Source organism: Apteryx mantelli, chromosome 4 (assembly GCF_036417845.1).
Source record: "Apteryx mantelli isolate bAptMan1 chromosome 4, bAptMan1.hap1, whole genome shotgun sequence".
Taxonomy (NCBI): Eukaryota; Metazoa; Chordata; class Aves; order Apterygiformes; family Apterygidae; genus Apteryx; species Apteryx mantelli.
This window is the reverse complement of record NC_089981.1, coordinates 39,424,442-39,438,483: the sequence shown is the minus strand read 5'-3', so window position 1 is coordinate 39,438,483 and position 14,042 is coordinate 39,424,442. Positions and strand designations below refer to the sequence as shown.

Sequence of the window (14,042 nt, the reverse complement as noted above, 5' to 3'; positions counted from 1 at the left end):
TATTTGGAGCTGGACTGGATGTTTTTTGTAGCAGGGTTTCTACATTTGGACTACAGCTGACACATATTTGATTCGCTTCAGGGCATTTTTCAAACCAGTAATATGAAAACACTGACTGGTCTGAATAAGCTTCGTAGAGTTCTTCATGACAAGGAGAAATCAGATAGTATTGTGTGACACTGAGGCTCTTTGGTGTTTATGAGGATGTTTTATGGCTGGCTGCCACACAGAGAAAACCATTTGGGGGTTCCTTTGCAACAAAAAGACAGAGGCCATCTGATCTCAGAAGAGACCATGTAGGATTAGGGTCTCTGAGAAACGTAGCTGGTCCTGATTTAGCTCTGGATTATTGAATCCAGTATAATAAAACTAGAGTCAATCAATACTTGCTGGTGTTAGAATTAAATTCAGAGCCCTTCTTGCAAAGACTGCTGTCTCTTGCTTCTTAAGCTAAAAGGGAGTTTCTTATCTGAATAGTAATGTTAAGAACATGACAAACATGCCTGGTCTGGACAAAAGTGGACATTAGGTATCTTACTCCCAACAGCAAAAAGCAGTGGCTGCTTAGGGAAGCATAGAGCAAGGCAAGCATGGAATGAGGTGCTCTTCATGAAGCCTTTGTTTGAGCTTGCTTTCAGACTCCTCTGCTTAATAGCGACTCGTACACCTATTCTCCATGAGTCTGCCTAGTCCCTTTTTTTTGACTCTTTTACACTTCCGGCCTCCGTAATGTCCTAAAGCAATAATTTTCACATTCTAATTCCATGATGTGTTTATTTTAAAACCTGCTGCCTGATAACTTCACTAGGTGCCCATCATATCATGGGAGATAATGAACAGTCATTTTCTGTAGACTTTCTTTGCACTATACCTGACTTTAAAGACTCATATTGTATCCCCTCCAATTTTTTTCTTTCTGAGATATAGTCTAAGTTTCGTGTTGCATGAAAGCTGTTCCACACCTCCAATAACCTCTATTCCTCGTCTTTGTACATTTTCTAGTTCTACTTTATCCTTTTTGAGAGTGTCACTAGAATTGCATGTGGTGTTCAAGCGTGTATTCAGAAATCAAGCTTATAGCAAAAAATTGAACAAGACTCAGAAAATGGTTGGTATGTCCATACACCCCATCAGTACTAAAGTATAAGCAGTAGCATCTAAACAGATGGAGATTATCTATTTGTCAGATTCTTTTCAGTAAATTTGTCACTTAAAGGATCTCTCATCCAAGCGGTAGTGCAATGCCAACATCTTGACTTTTCAAATGGCTTTTCTGAGAGCTCTTTTTTTGCTTTGTTGTCACAACTAGTGTTGGGGGCAAAAAGCTTCAAATCTTCTTACTACTGCTGAAGTTGGAAACTATATAGGGGACAAAACAGGATCGTGTTTGAAGGGAGAAAACATAGCCTCAGTGCGCTGCAATTCAGTTCTTCTCAAGTGATATGCTGACCTCTGGAGGCCACAGGCAGCTGGTATAATTATAACTCAACCTAAAATATATCCAGGCCAGCACAGGCAATAAGGCTATGCACCCAGAACAAGGAGAATACAGCTATCATCTCTCTTCATCAGCAGCAGCTCTTTACCAACATTCTGTCCAGCTAGAAACTGAGTCTCAATATCCCTGTTCCCTAGTTTACACAGCTTGCTGAAAATGCAGGGCTGGATGTAACATGATGTTAATGCAGGGTGCAGGTGCACAATCATTCTTCAGTTCTGCATGTGGGAGTGTATACACGTAGCAAGCTCCTCATCACCAGACAAGGGAGTAACAACACTTAGTGGCAGATGCCTTTAAAGCTTTCCAGGTCATCATACCCTGTCACGCTGTTGCTATGTCTCCTGCAGAGCCCCTCTCCTTTCATGCTTCTGCTTTCCCTAGGTAAATATACCTTGACAGCACTGCTGTACAAGCAGGGGAGAGGAGCGCTTATAACTTCATGAACATCTGCTAGTTCATGGCAAGATAATTTTAAGGAAGATAGCAATCAGCTATAAAGCTGATCTCTCTGTAGTCACATACTAATGGCATATTGAGACAAACTGGTATCAAAGAGAGTGTCATGCACTGGGGAGCCTGGAACACTAATATAACACATGGACCTGCCAACTGAAGAATCTCTGAATGAATGCCATGTATTTTAAATAGCAGGTAGTGTTCTGCTGACATTTATGACTATGCTAGAAGAAATGGGAGATAAAATGAGATTCACTTTGACAAAGTAAGCAGTGATTTTGACTTTTCAAAATTGCTATTAAAGAGGTTTTCAGTCGCATTCTGATCTCATACAGTATGATGGTATAACAGAAATCACAGAATTATACTAGTATGAAGATAGCATTGACGTGGTCAGAATCAATTGAGCTCATTACAGATAAGAGTTTTGACACTTATTCCCTAATCCCCTTTTGGTGCAATTTTTAACCTGACTCAGGCATACTGCAAAGTTATTTCTATGATCCCACCTCATATCTGACTCATATTTTCAGATCTGACTGAAAATTGAGTGTAAGTGGCCTCATTAACACTGGGGTTGAGATTAGGTAGCAGTGTCAATAGTTCAGAGAGGCTTTGTGGTTTTGTACTAATGAGAGCAAGATCTAGGTTTTGTTCCCACATCAGAAAGTATTTCCTGTGTGACTTATGGAAATACGGTTAAAAATTCTACTCCCCAGTTGCCCAGCTGTGAAATGGGGTACTATTACTTATTTTGTAAAATCCTTTAAAACCTTGTAATGGAAATACACTCAGTATCATGTACACAGGAAAATATTTTTTAAAACCTAAATGAAAACATTTTTAATGAAAAGATGCTGCAGTGTCCAAGGTGGATATTCTTATTTTCTTATAAGACCACCATTTTAATTTGGTCTATGTAACTTCCGAAAGGCCTTAAGCTAAAGTGGAAAATGACACTGGAGCCTCCACTTGAGCAATACTATTACTCTGCCTGTATAATTAGAGCAGTCTGTTGATGCAGTTTTCCCAGCCAGATAAGCCTTTAGACATCAAAGAACATAGAGTATGTGTGTCAGCAAAGAGAAGATGTTAAAAAAAACCATAAACAACTATTAAGTATAAAAGTGTAAGGAAAACATTATAGTCATTCCTAGCATTTCTTTTGCCATTAGATTTGTTTACCAAACTATTGCAGCTTACCACTCTTTAAAGTCAGTTTCATAACTCATACTACTCACAAGTTACTGATAACTCTTCTTCCTTGGATCCAGGAGGAGAGAGAATAGATTTCTCCTGGAATTAGTGTAACCAACACTTCACCTTTATCCTCCTCTCAAGTGTATTCCTTACAGTACAGACCGTCTCCTGAAATTATAAGAAAATAAAATGTTTCACAAACAATGACAAAAATAAAAGCAAAATTATATAAAGTAATAGGAAAAAAAGCACAATAATCTGAATATGACTTTATCAGCCAATATTCAAATGCATTGTCCTTTACATGTTTTCAATATCAGCAGTATTTTAAAAGGCATATCATCATTCAAGATTTCCCTTCTTTGTCCCCATTATTCAATGTCATGGTAGGAAGATGAGAGCATTACCATGAATATCACTTTTTAATTCCATGCCCTTGAATAAGGGCAATAAGAATCCTGCATAACAGAGTTTTCAGTGGAGAGAGTAAATGGGAATCGGTTGTTAATTCAATACAGGATACAGCAGCTGTCTCTCCCATCTCTTTTCTCAAGGTAATACTGTGCCTCCAACTGTCATCATATCCAAGAATCAAATTATTTGAATTCTGGACACATCAGCACAAAACTGAAGACTCCCTGCCAATTTCGTAGTCTGTTTCGAAAAGAACATCACAGAGCATCACTCATTTATACGACTGCCAGTCTGAGACTGTAAATTCAGAAAATAAGAAGGCCTCAGGTGCTGCACTTTAACGTGTCTTTCTGCTCCTGAATCACCCCCTTTACTACCCCCATCATATACAAGGTAACATTTCATCTCTGAAAGGCAAGGCTTTCAAGCATCTGCCAGGATGAGCACAGACCCTGCATGGCCTGCATGTGAATTGAAAATGAGACTATTAAGTATATTAATTGATAACAGTGACTTGTGACTTTGAAGGAGATTCGTAACACTTAGAAAAATAATCTATAAAGATTTTTGTTGCTCTAAAAAGACAGTGCAGCATCAGCTTATTTCACTTGCAGCAGGTTCATTTCTTTTATAGAGCATACTGCACTGCAGGCAATGGAAATTTTAATGGACACTGGAACAAATCATCTATCCTTCTGTCCCATGACAAAAAAGAAACCATGAAAAGATACAGAACAGAGAGACTGAGACATGATATCAGAAAACATTTAAGGAATTGTAAATTAAATTAAGATTCAGAAGTCTATCAATGAGATGAAGGTTAAACTGAAAGAAAGTTGAACCTTGTCTGAAGCAGCCTATTGCCTCCTGCTGTGGGTTGTTTTGTACTAGTCTAATTAGAGGGCATATCTCTAAAAGGATCCTAATAAGCCAGCAGATCTCTGACAGTTAATTAATAAACATATTTTGCAGAAGTATACCATGTTCTATTCAACACTCTTCAAGTACCTTGCAAGCATTAATGGCCTTAGTCCATCACTCTTTCCCTTTTTAAGCTACAAGTCCCACTCCACAGGTGGGGAAACTGAGGCACAAGATTAACATGACTTGCCTAAAAATCACATGGTAACTCAGCCAACCTTATACAAGAACAGGACTCAGATATCTTGACTTGTGTGTAACCATTCAGCCATGGGCTGTTTTGCACCTGCTGGTGAAATAGGTATCAGTATTGCACGTCCTCACTTACCCAGCAGTGCGAATACAAACCTCCTACATTCTCAAATACAGTTTGAACATTCAAATAATATTTTAAATGGTGACTTTCTGTGAATTATATATGAAAGTGATTGATACACTGATGAAGCACTCTCCTCCCTGTATGAGAGACAAGCTGGTATATAAAGTTCATCCATGTTTGCAGAATCAGGAGTTAAAAGCCTGTAAGGACATTTGGGCATTGGGTCATAAAAGTAAGTAAGTGAGGAACTATAAGATGAATTTCTGCTAAAATAAACGCATCTGATGACAACTATGGTTTATTTTTCACATATATAGAGAGAGTCACCATTTCACTGTTTGTGGCAATACTCAAGCAATGCTGAAGCACCCTTAAGCCCCCTTATCTATGTTCTTTGCCAACAACTTTGAACAGCAGAAGTAAGGACCATTATTGAAGGATAATCAAAGACTTTACTCAGTAACAGGGATGATCAAAAAGCTCCCATTACACTGTTTTTCTACTGAAAACTTGGTTTTCAAATATATAAAATTTTTGGTAGAAAACACATCATACATGAAAAATCCATTTAAGATTTTCAGGGAAAAAGATTTTTCCTTTTTAATGGAAATGTTAAAAACGCTTTTTTGCTAAATGCTTCATGATCGTCTCTACTCTTTCTCTGACATATTCTGATTACATTTGTACACTGGTGTAACTCAGTGAAAGCCTGTAATCAGGGGTGAAAGAAAGAAGTGCAAAAAGTTGTATTTCTGTGAAGGTGCTGGAACAGGTCAGGGGGAAGGGGATGCTGTAACACTGGTAGCTGGAGTCAGTGAAAAGTAGCTGTTGCTCTACAGTGCTGATAGAAGAATAACCTTTTTAACACATGACCCAAGTTAATTTGGATTTTGTAGTCCAGCAGCCCTGTGCTAGCTACCCTTCACAAGATTGCTGGATGTTTTCTCTCCAGGGCTCTATCTTCTTGGTTTGTTTGGTAAGAGCTTGTGAGTAAGAAGGCTATGAAAGAAGCCTGAAAATCAAGATAGGCTTTTGTTTTCTTGTTTGGTTAATCATTGCAGCCCTCTGTCTAAAGGACAAAAATGTAAAGGCATTTCTCTTGTGTGACAGCTACCACAAATGGGTGCCAGGCTACTAATGGCAAAAAGGCCTGGATTAGCCAAATGACACTGGATGCACAAGTGTAGCATGTCAGCAAATGAGCATCTGAGACATAGGAGACGAGGCAAAAGCACCTAAATTTAACAGGTGAGAGTTTAGACAAGCTTATTCATAACCGACTGATGATACTCACAGTAGTGAAATACAGTATGATAACTCCTGCTGTCTACATAGCTTCAATGACATATGATATCAGTAACAAGATGTATTTTCCCTTTCTATGGCAGTAGGTTTAGATTCTTCTTAGTATATGGAGTAGATTCTCAACCATGTTGGCTGACTCCTAACAACTGGTTTGAGCAGAAATCTCCTGGGCAATGGTCAGGTGAGCCCTAAACTTCAGTCTCCAGCCTTCTGACTTTTCCAGGCCTCTGATTCTGGGCTGAGGTTACGGTTTTGGTTTTCTTTTCTCTTCAGATACGTGTCTTTCATCTCATATCAGATAACTTTACTGATGTATTTTCCACTACCTGCTAACTGGTTTTGAGATAGACTATTTACCTATTTATATTTATGTTAAAGAGACAATCACATTAAAACTGAAGTTCTACAATAAGAAATGTAGCCTTCAGTCTGTCAATATCTTGCAATGTCTTGACAGCTACATAAAACAGTGTTACGTATCATGTTGGTAGCTTATTAAAATATCTCAGATGTGGAATCATCAATCTAAGGACACTTTGCAACACCAGGAAATTCTAGGTCCCACTTGTAAAACAATGGTTTGTCATAGAGTGGTTATGCCTTTTTCATACTCAGGAGGTGTGAGCGCCGAGAGAGCCGTGGCGCAGCTCCCCTTGAATTCTTGGAGCTGGACCAGGAGTGAATTTGACCCAACATGCGTGAGAAGCATGTTGTTCAGCTGATAAGGAAACTGAGAATGTGCATCAGCAAACACAGTTTGTTTATCCCGTAATAACTGTTTTTGAGTAGAACAGCAAAAAAGAGCCTGGGGCTGCACTAGACAGATAAGAGTTCTTACCAAAAGGACGACCAAAGGTCACATGAAGCCTCCTGGAAACTTCAAAAGTGAAGCTTTCAGTGGGAATGGATGACTAAGGGAATTGCAAAGGGTCTCTGGAGTCTTTTATCTTTGTGCTACCTCTTCAAATCTAGCTCAACACTTCAATAATTTATTGTTGTCATCATCTGATGAATGTTCACTGGGCTCAGCCTTGTTCCTACTGCACAGGTGTTTAGAGCACAAAAATTCCCACCACTGCAACCAGGGCTAACTGGCTGCCTTGTTAACAATCTCAGCTAATAATCTAAAGAAAGAACATGTGGAACTGAAAAGTAAGCTGTTATCATCTGTTTCATACAGCTGGTTTCTTTAGGTCAGGAAAGAATCAATAACAACACAAGTTTCCCTAGGGTGTCTTACTATTCTCCATGGTCTTCGGGTAAAGAAAGACCTTCAGAACTTTTAGGCAAATGCAAAGTTCAGTCTAAACAACCAGGGTCCTAACACTTTCTACAAGATCATGAAACAATATTCCTCCAATCCTTACTTTCAATAGTCTTTCACACATCCCTTATACCATGTCATTTTGCATCATGAATCAAATACAGTGAAAAGGTTGTAAGCATAATGAAATTATAAACATTCCCGAGGCTTTAATACTGTCTTTTTTACCCAATTAAGTTGGATTAGTTAATCAAATTTAGTTTGATTATGTTAACATGGAATCTTTCATCTGAAGAAAAATGTCCAGTCTATTAAAATTATTCTCTAAGTGGTATTCATAACTTTGCAAACATACCTAAATATTTTAGACCATTTCAGAGTTAAGAATCTGAGAGACAGAGATTTGCTAGTAAAAAAAGACAAGCCTGATGTCACAGAGCACCTTGACTCAGAGCTGTGCAGCACAAGATAGGAAAGGAACAGAGGTAACTTTCTGACAGTCTTAGGCCATCAACGTATTCAAGAGCAGCTCTGTAGGGCCATCTGGCAATTCAAGATAGACAGAACACAGTTTTATTACCACAGTGATCCTTCTCTAGCTCATCTCTGTGTCAGGATCTGCAGGGTTCAGAGGCATGAGGATATGATGCTCTAAATCATCCTGCAACCTTCTGTACTAAGGAATCCACCTGGATTACTGTACTTTTTCTACCTTGTACAATCCAGAAGCACAGAAAAAGCTGAGAGTAAGCCTCCAGCTACAATTGCTTCTAGTGTTTCTCTCTAACCCCTGGATAAAATTAATTGGTTAAATTCTTGGTGATACCAAAGTTGTTCTGTAGACCACCTTTGGCTTCACTTGACCTCAGAGCTGTCAAGGGCTAATTTACCACAGTGTGAGAGAGGTTCAAGTGGGGTGTCACTGTTGTTTGTGTCTACACAGCAGTAGTAGGAAGGGGATTTTTTTTTAAACAGTTATTTCATTCTATCAGAGGGAAGCCTGAAGGAGTATTCTGAAAGATATTCCATTTGTTACTAAATTGTCTGACATATGTAATATTTAGTTTATTCATGTACACATTTCACTGAAGTTCTGGCTCTGATCCCTTTAGTTACCACCCTGTCATCTTTCAAATCTCATCTGAGATTCACTTCTGTGAAGCCTGAAGAAGTGATCTGGTTATCAGTTCATATGTAAATCCTCTACCTTTCAAAGGACTACTGAACATCTTTATGTTCATGTGACTCACTGGAGTCACTGCATGATCATACAGCTGCCACTTTGATTTTTCCTTACCTCATTCCCTCCATACTATTTGTTACACTCATTGTGTCATGGCTAATTTTAGATTATCAGCTTTCCAAGCAAAGGCCATTGTCTAGTTGTTCCTACGAAGCCTTGACCTGATTGCATCTTTGCATGGTAAAGAACAAAACCAATATATAAAAAAATAGATTATAATAATAAAAATTTCTCCTAAGTGGCAAGTGGTAAGAGGCAGTATAGTAAGTGAGTGTAGCTTCAGTGTCCCAATTGCATAGTATGTATTCACTGTAAGCCTTGTTGTAAAACCCCATGTTTTGGCATAGCCAGTGCTCTGTCACGTCATAAGCATTACAGAGGGTGGGTACTGTGTTAATGACATTATACCCGCCTACATCCTATGGTTTCTTATTATCTTCTGACATTTCTGTCATTTGGATACAGAGATAAGGAGCAAAGCTTATCAAACTCAGCCAGATGTATATAGGTTAAGATCAAATTACTGTAAACGTTAAATAATGACTTAGTTATAAAGATTAAAAGATATTTTGTGTTGTAGTGTGCATAAAATGGTGTCAGTTAAGAACTGAGTCTCTGATTATCCATACAACAGATACAATGGAGCATGAAACTCCTATGCTGCAATTCATTGCTCCCTCCCTTGTGCCTGTTCAAGGGTGTTTGGGGCTGGACTCTAAATTGATTGAAATGACCCTCCCAAACCCACTTTCACCATGGACCACATTAATAATCCAATTTACAGCAGGGCCCTACAAACAGATATGCCAGAAGAAACAGGAAAGTGACAGACTGTGGCTCAGATTAGGAACAAGAAGCTAAGAGCGGAATTTCTTCAGCCAGCTTTACTCCTAGTCAGAATCTCATAAAATCATATCCAAAACCCTATCATGAAAACCAACAAAAGTCATGCTACAAAACAACAAAGTGTTCTGTATTCACACCAACAATCCTGCATCAGCAAACCTCAGAATCTTTCTTACTACCAATTCCCTGAGCTGTCAACTCCCCACAAAGTATTAGTTCTGTCCATTTATTATTCTCCATTTAGAGCATTAAGAAACTGATCTTGTGAAATGTTGGCTATTCCCTGATAAAAATCTTAGCACACTAGGTAAATTTCAAGAGACACCCAGCACCCTGTGGTAAAGATTCCTAGTGTATCATTTCATTAGATTTGCAATAAGTAAAAATAAATGAAATATGCTAGAATCCTCGTCATCTTCCAAAGATTAAATATGAGACGCACAAAGTAATCTGAGAAATTTTCAGCCTGAGGAATACCTCTGATGTGTCTAGCCATTTAGACTCTACGACTGGTGATAATGGAAGAAAAACTATGATACATTATTGAAATGAAGAAGAACCTTTTTGTCCAGACTGAGCTGGAAAAATGCCATGATAACATATTCATTTCCACAGTTTGTGCAGCTGTTAGTTATTTGATGGAGAATGCAAAGTTTGTTGTGGGTAAAGCATTTAAATGCTAAAAATGTGAATGTTAATTTTTTTTTTTCTCTATGTTCAAGACAGACATTCAACAGACATTCCTGTCTGTTCAGGAATAGACACTTCTCTTTTACTATGTCTTCTTTGCAATTGTTAGGATATGCAGTAGGAAAGTAAAATGGCAGTTTATTGATGCACACTTGAGCTGCCCATAGTCTAACCAGTGTAGATAAATAGTTTGTGTGACTAACTCCTACAGAACTGTAGGCCACTCCATTTACATCTTTACTGTTACCTGAGCCACGGAGTAAAACTGGCTTAGATACATTTACTGATACTGCAGTTTCACCTCTGACTGCTAGAAAGACTGTCCATTAACTGTCAGTCCATCTCAGAAAAGAGACAAAGATCTAGAAACCTTCAGAGTTGTCTGTGTGGAGCTATCTTTGTTCATTTATTTTGGTGTTAGCAATGGTGGAAATTTAAATGTGAACCTGCTTTCAAGATAGTTTAAGCTAATACACTTATTTTGGAACATCATTAAGTAAGAACGTGTATGTAATTACTACAGTTCAAATGACCAGCAGTTAACTTAAAAAACTGTAGTAACTTCTTTCCTTGCAAACATGTGTCAAGCTCAAATATATGTATACACCAGTTACTGTCACCAATATTATCTGCCAAACTTGCAGTTTCGTGGGAAAGTACTTTTCCTACTTTCTCATCTTTCCATGTACTGCTGCAGATCTTGAGAAATTATTCAGATATTTTTCTGACCTTACCTCATAGCTTGGCCCATACTTTGCCTGCATCTGATGATTCCCCATTCTTGAATCCCCTAACTGCCTTAACAAATTCTTCCACTGTGAATGATTCTGTAGCACTGTTAAGATTGGAGGCTTTTATGCCCATAGGCCATTTTCTGTAGGTGCAATCCAAAATTTAAGAGCAACTATGGATTTTTGGGAAGATGATGTTAGAAAATTCCCCCTTTTTGAATGGTGGGTGGTCATTGCAATATGTGATTATCAAATTTGATAACTTGGTGAATTGTTACACATTTTCAGCTTCCTTAGCGAAATCATTAAGATACCTTTCTAATTTTCTGTATTTGCTTCTGTTGCAGTTGCTGCTTAGTTAGCAACTCTTGATTATTTGGCTTCCTTTTTACTCACTAAATTGTTTTAATTTCTGTTTTGAAAATTCCAGAAGCTTTTTATTTTTTCAAGATGATACATGCTTTCTGTTATGCATAAAGGATAACATATATAGTAAGCATATGATATATGAATGCTTTCTAGTGTGTCTCCCTCTCTTGGTTTTCTGATTTTTCAACCTGTATGATGTTTTATACTGGTCTGACAGACAAAAGATATGCTGTGTGCTGTCATTCAGAATGTGAAGGAAAATTCAGACCATGACAAGACATTATATTAATAACAGAGGGTTTTAAACACTAAAATGGGAGCAAACAGTGAATGAGAAAAAAAGGTAAAGAAGGAATCTGAGAAGGAAAGAAAAACAGAGAGTACTTTGTCCAGTTTTGTGAAATATCTAACTTGGTTGTTAGAGGGACTAAATTCTCCCCCAAATATATATGAATTACATGGAAGTCAACTCATGTTCACTTACATGGAACTATAGCAAATTAAATGGAGCGCAATGAGAGTACAGTATAACAGATTCAGCTCTTCAAAAATATGACGGAGTTCAGGCAGGTTTTTAAAATGAAATTAGACAGAGTTGCAGAAGAGAAGAGGTCTTTCCTCTCAAGACAATATTAGAAAACTAAACCAAAGATTTTCATTATTTGCAAAAAAATGCAACAATTGACAACAGTGCAAGCCTTAGAACTATGCAAGTCTTGGAGTACCAGCAGCAATACTCAACAGGCTTTGGATCTATCTTTTGGCAAAATCTGACAAAAATGAAGCATTATGTGTCTTCTCTTAGCTCCGCACTGTTAAGACTTTATGCTGGACCACAAAATGAAAAAGAACAAAGACAAATACAAGTAATAACATTTTAGTAACATTTAAAATATACTTCTACTCCTCTGTTTTCTTCTCTATAGGGAAATTTGTAATTTTACAAATTATAAAGGACAAAAACCTCCCAAATGGCTACCAAAAATGCAGTCATACAACCACTAGCTTGTACCTTTCTAGTTCTTACTTGAGTGATGTTGCAGGGATAGCCCACACTGTTTCAAAAACATCCTCCTGATATCTGAAAAAGAGGAGAAAAAAAGGACCATTAGTGTAAAGTCATGCAGTAGAAACAGTTCCTTCTTTCATTTTTCAAACAAGCACATTTATCTTTTAACATTTAACACATTTAAATATCCAACACTGTGAGAGGGACATAAAAGAGGTAGTTTCTAGTTTTTCTGTGGTTGTCACATATTGTCTTAATTTTTCCATATAAAATATAATTTATTTAATATTTATGTACTTCATAGAATGCCTGTGAAGCTTGATTCAGCATTTGTGAAATGCTTTGGGAATCTTAGTTTTACAGGACTACAGCATTATAAATTTATTATTTTTGTGACTATATTATCTAATAGTTACATTTAGGACCAACTGGAAACAGTTTGCTAAGCAAACAGACTTTGCTTGCTGAGCTTGAAATGTTTCATCTGAAACATCTTGGGTTTGACAGACTTTTTCACTCAATTCAAGATTTCTGTGGAGCAGCCAAGGCCAGGAACTAGTGGTTCTGTGGCTCAGGGGATGGAGCTGGCAGAGGACACAGCCAAGGGCCTGGGTTCCCGGACTGACAATACTCAGAGATGCAGCTGTGCCTGAGACACCAGGCTTCCTCACACGGACCTGGGAGCCTGGAAGCATGAGAACTCAGGGTTGCAAAAGTTTCCAGGCTCCTATCAAAAAGCCAGGACTCAGAATCCAGAAGCCCCATTGTAAGCTTAGAGGGAAGTAACTGAGGTTCAGGGGAAACTGGTATCTTGGGGCTTCTCTTGTGTTACTTTATATTCAGTTCTAGGCATAGTGTTCTTGAAAAAATGTCTTCTGAAATGAATGAAAACATACTTCCTCTGAAAATATATTTCTTCCATAAAATGTGGAAGAGACTTTTAAAAATGCTGATATTTGTCTATAGCTTTAAGACACATTTTTTGTTTTCATTGTATATATCTCAGTAAGTTCATTTTCCCTTTTATGTGTACCATTGCCCTTCTAATTTCAGTCCCAGTGGATTCTAATCATCCATTACAATCAACCTGTAAAGACAGGTTGAAATATAAGAATGTTCATATTTGTCCTGTCAGTGCTATTCTAACATTAATTCTTCTGGCTTTGGTAAATGGAAGAAAAATACTACAAAGCAACTGCAAGCACTCTGATGCTTGAAGTAGTTAGTGCCCTCACCTCCCATGGATGTCCGTGGTCTGATCCTGCCAGCACATACCCATGAGAAGATTCAGTGGTCCAAGTAGTCCAGCTGCAAATAAATGATTTTCTTTTTTAGAAAAGTAAACTAAGAAGCTGGATCTCCCAAAGTCTTTTAAAAAGTAAGGCATAACTTCACATGCATGTGTAAACCTCGGACTGTCTGTGACTTCTGTTTATGTGAAATTCTGATGGGATGGGCTCCCTCCAGCCGCCTGACCACAAGAGCGAGGTGCCAGCCGAGACGCGCTAGAGGATGAGGGACACTTGCGCAGGGCTTGCAGACAGAGTGGGGCCGAGGAGACTTGTGCCTTGGCGGAGTACCACCACAGGACTAGGGGCTGCTCTTGTGGTCAGGTACGAAGCACTGCCCGACTTGTCCTTAGGTGTAAGGCCTCAGCGCCCCCCTTGTCCGCATCGCTTTAAATTAAGCGGGACTCACTGAAGTACCCGAGGTTACACTAGTGCAGCACAAATACAGAGGAAAGTCAGGTTATGCTGCGTCTGCTCTGATGTTT

General features: G+C 38.3%; 1 long non-coding RNA gene across 6 annotated transcripts in view; it reads right to left on the bottom strand.

Annotated features, from left to right (window-relative positions):
- The window catches only part of LOC106498335 (uncharacterized), a 35,475-nt gene that overhangs the window by 20,951 nt on the left and 482 nt on the right, over window positions 1-14,042 (bottom strand). For 3 of the 6 annotated variants that reach the window (XR_010884133.1, XR_010884131.1, XR_010884130.1), the window contains exons 2-4: window positions 13,504-13,576; window positions 12,272-12,340; window positions 3,199-3,325 (exon numbers count right to left, since the gene is read on the bottom strand). This is a non-coding gene — a long non-coding RNA (uncharacterized lncRNA). Of the gene's footprint in view, window positions 1-5; window positions 3,326-12,271; window positions 12,341-13,503; window positions 13,577-14,042 lie in introns of those variants that run through there. The other 3 variants (XR_010884128.1, XR_010884132.1, XR_010884129.1) reach the window with 2 other exon arrangements.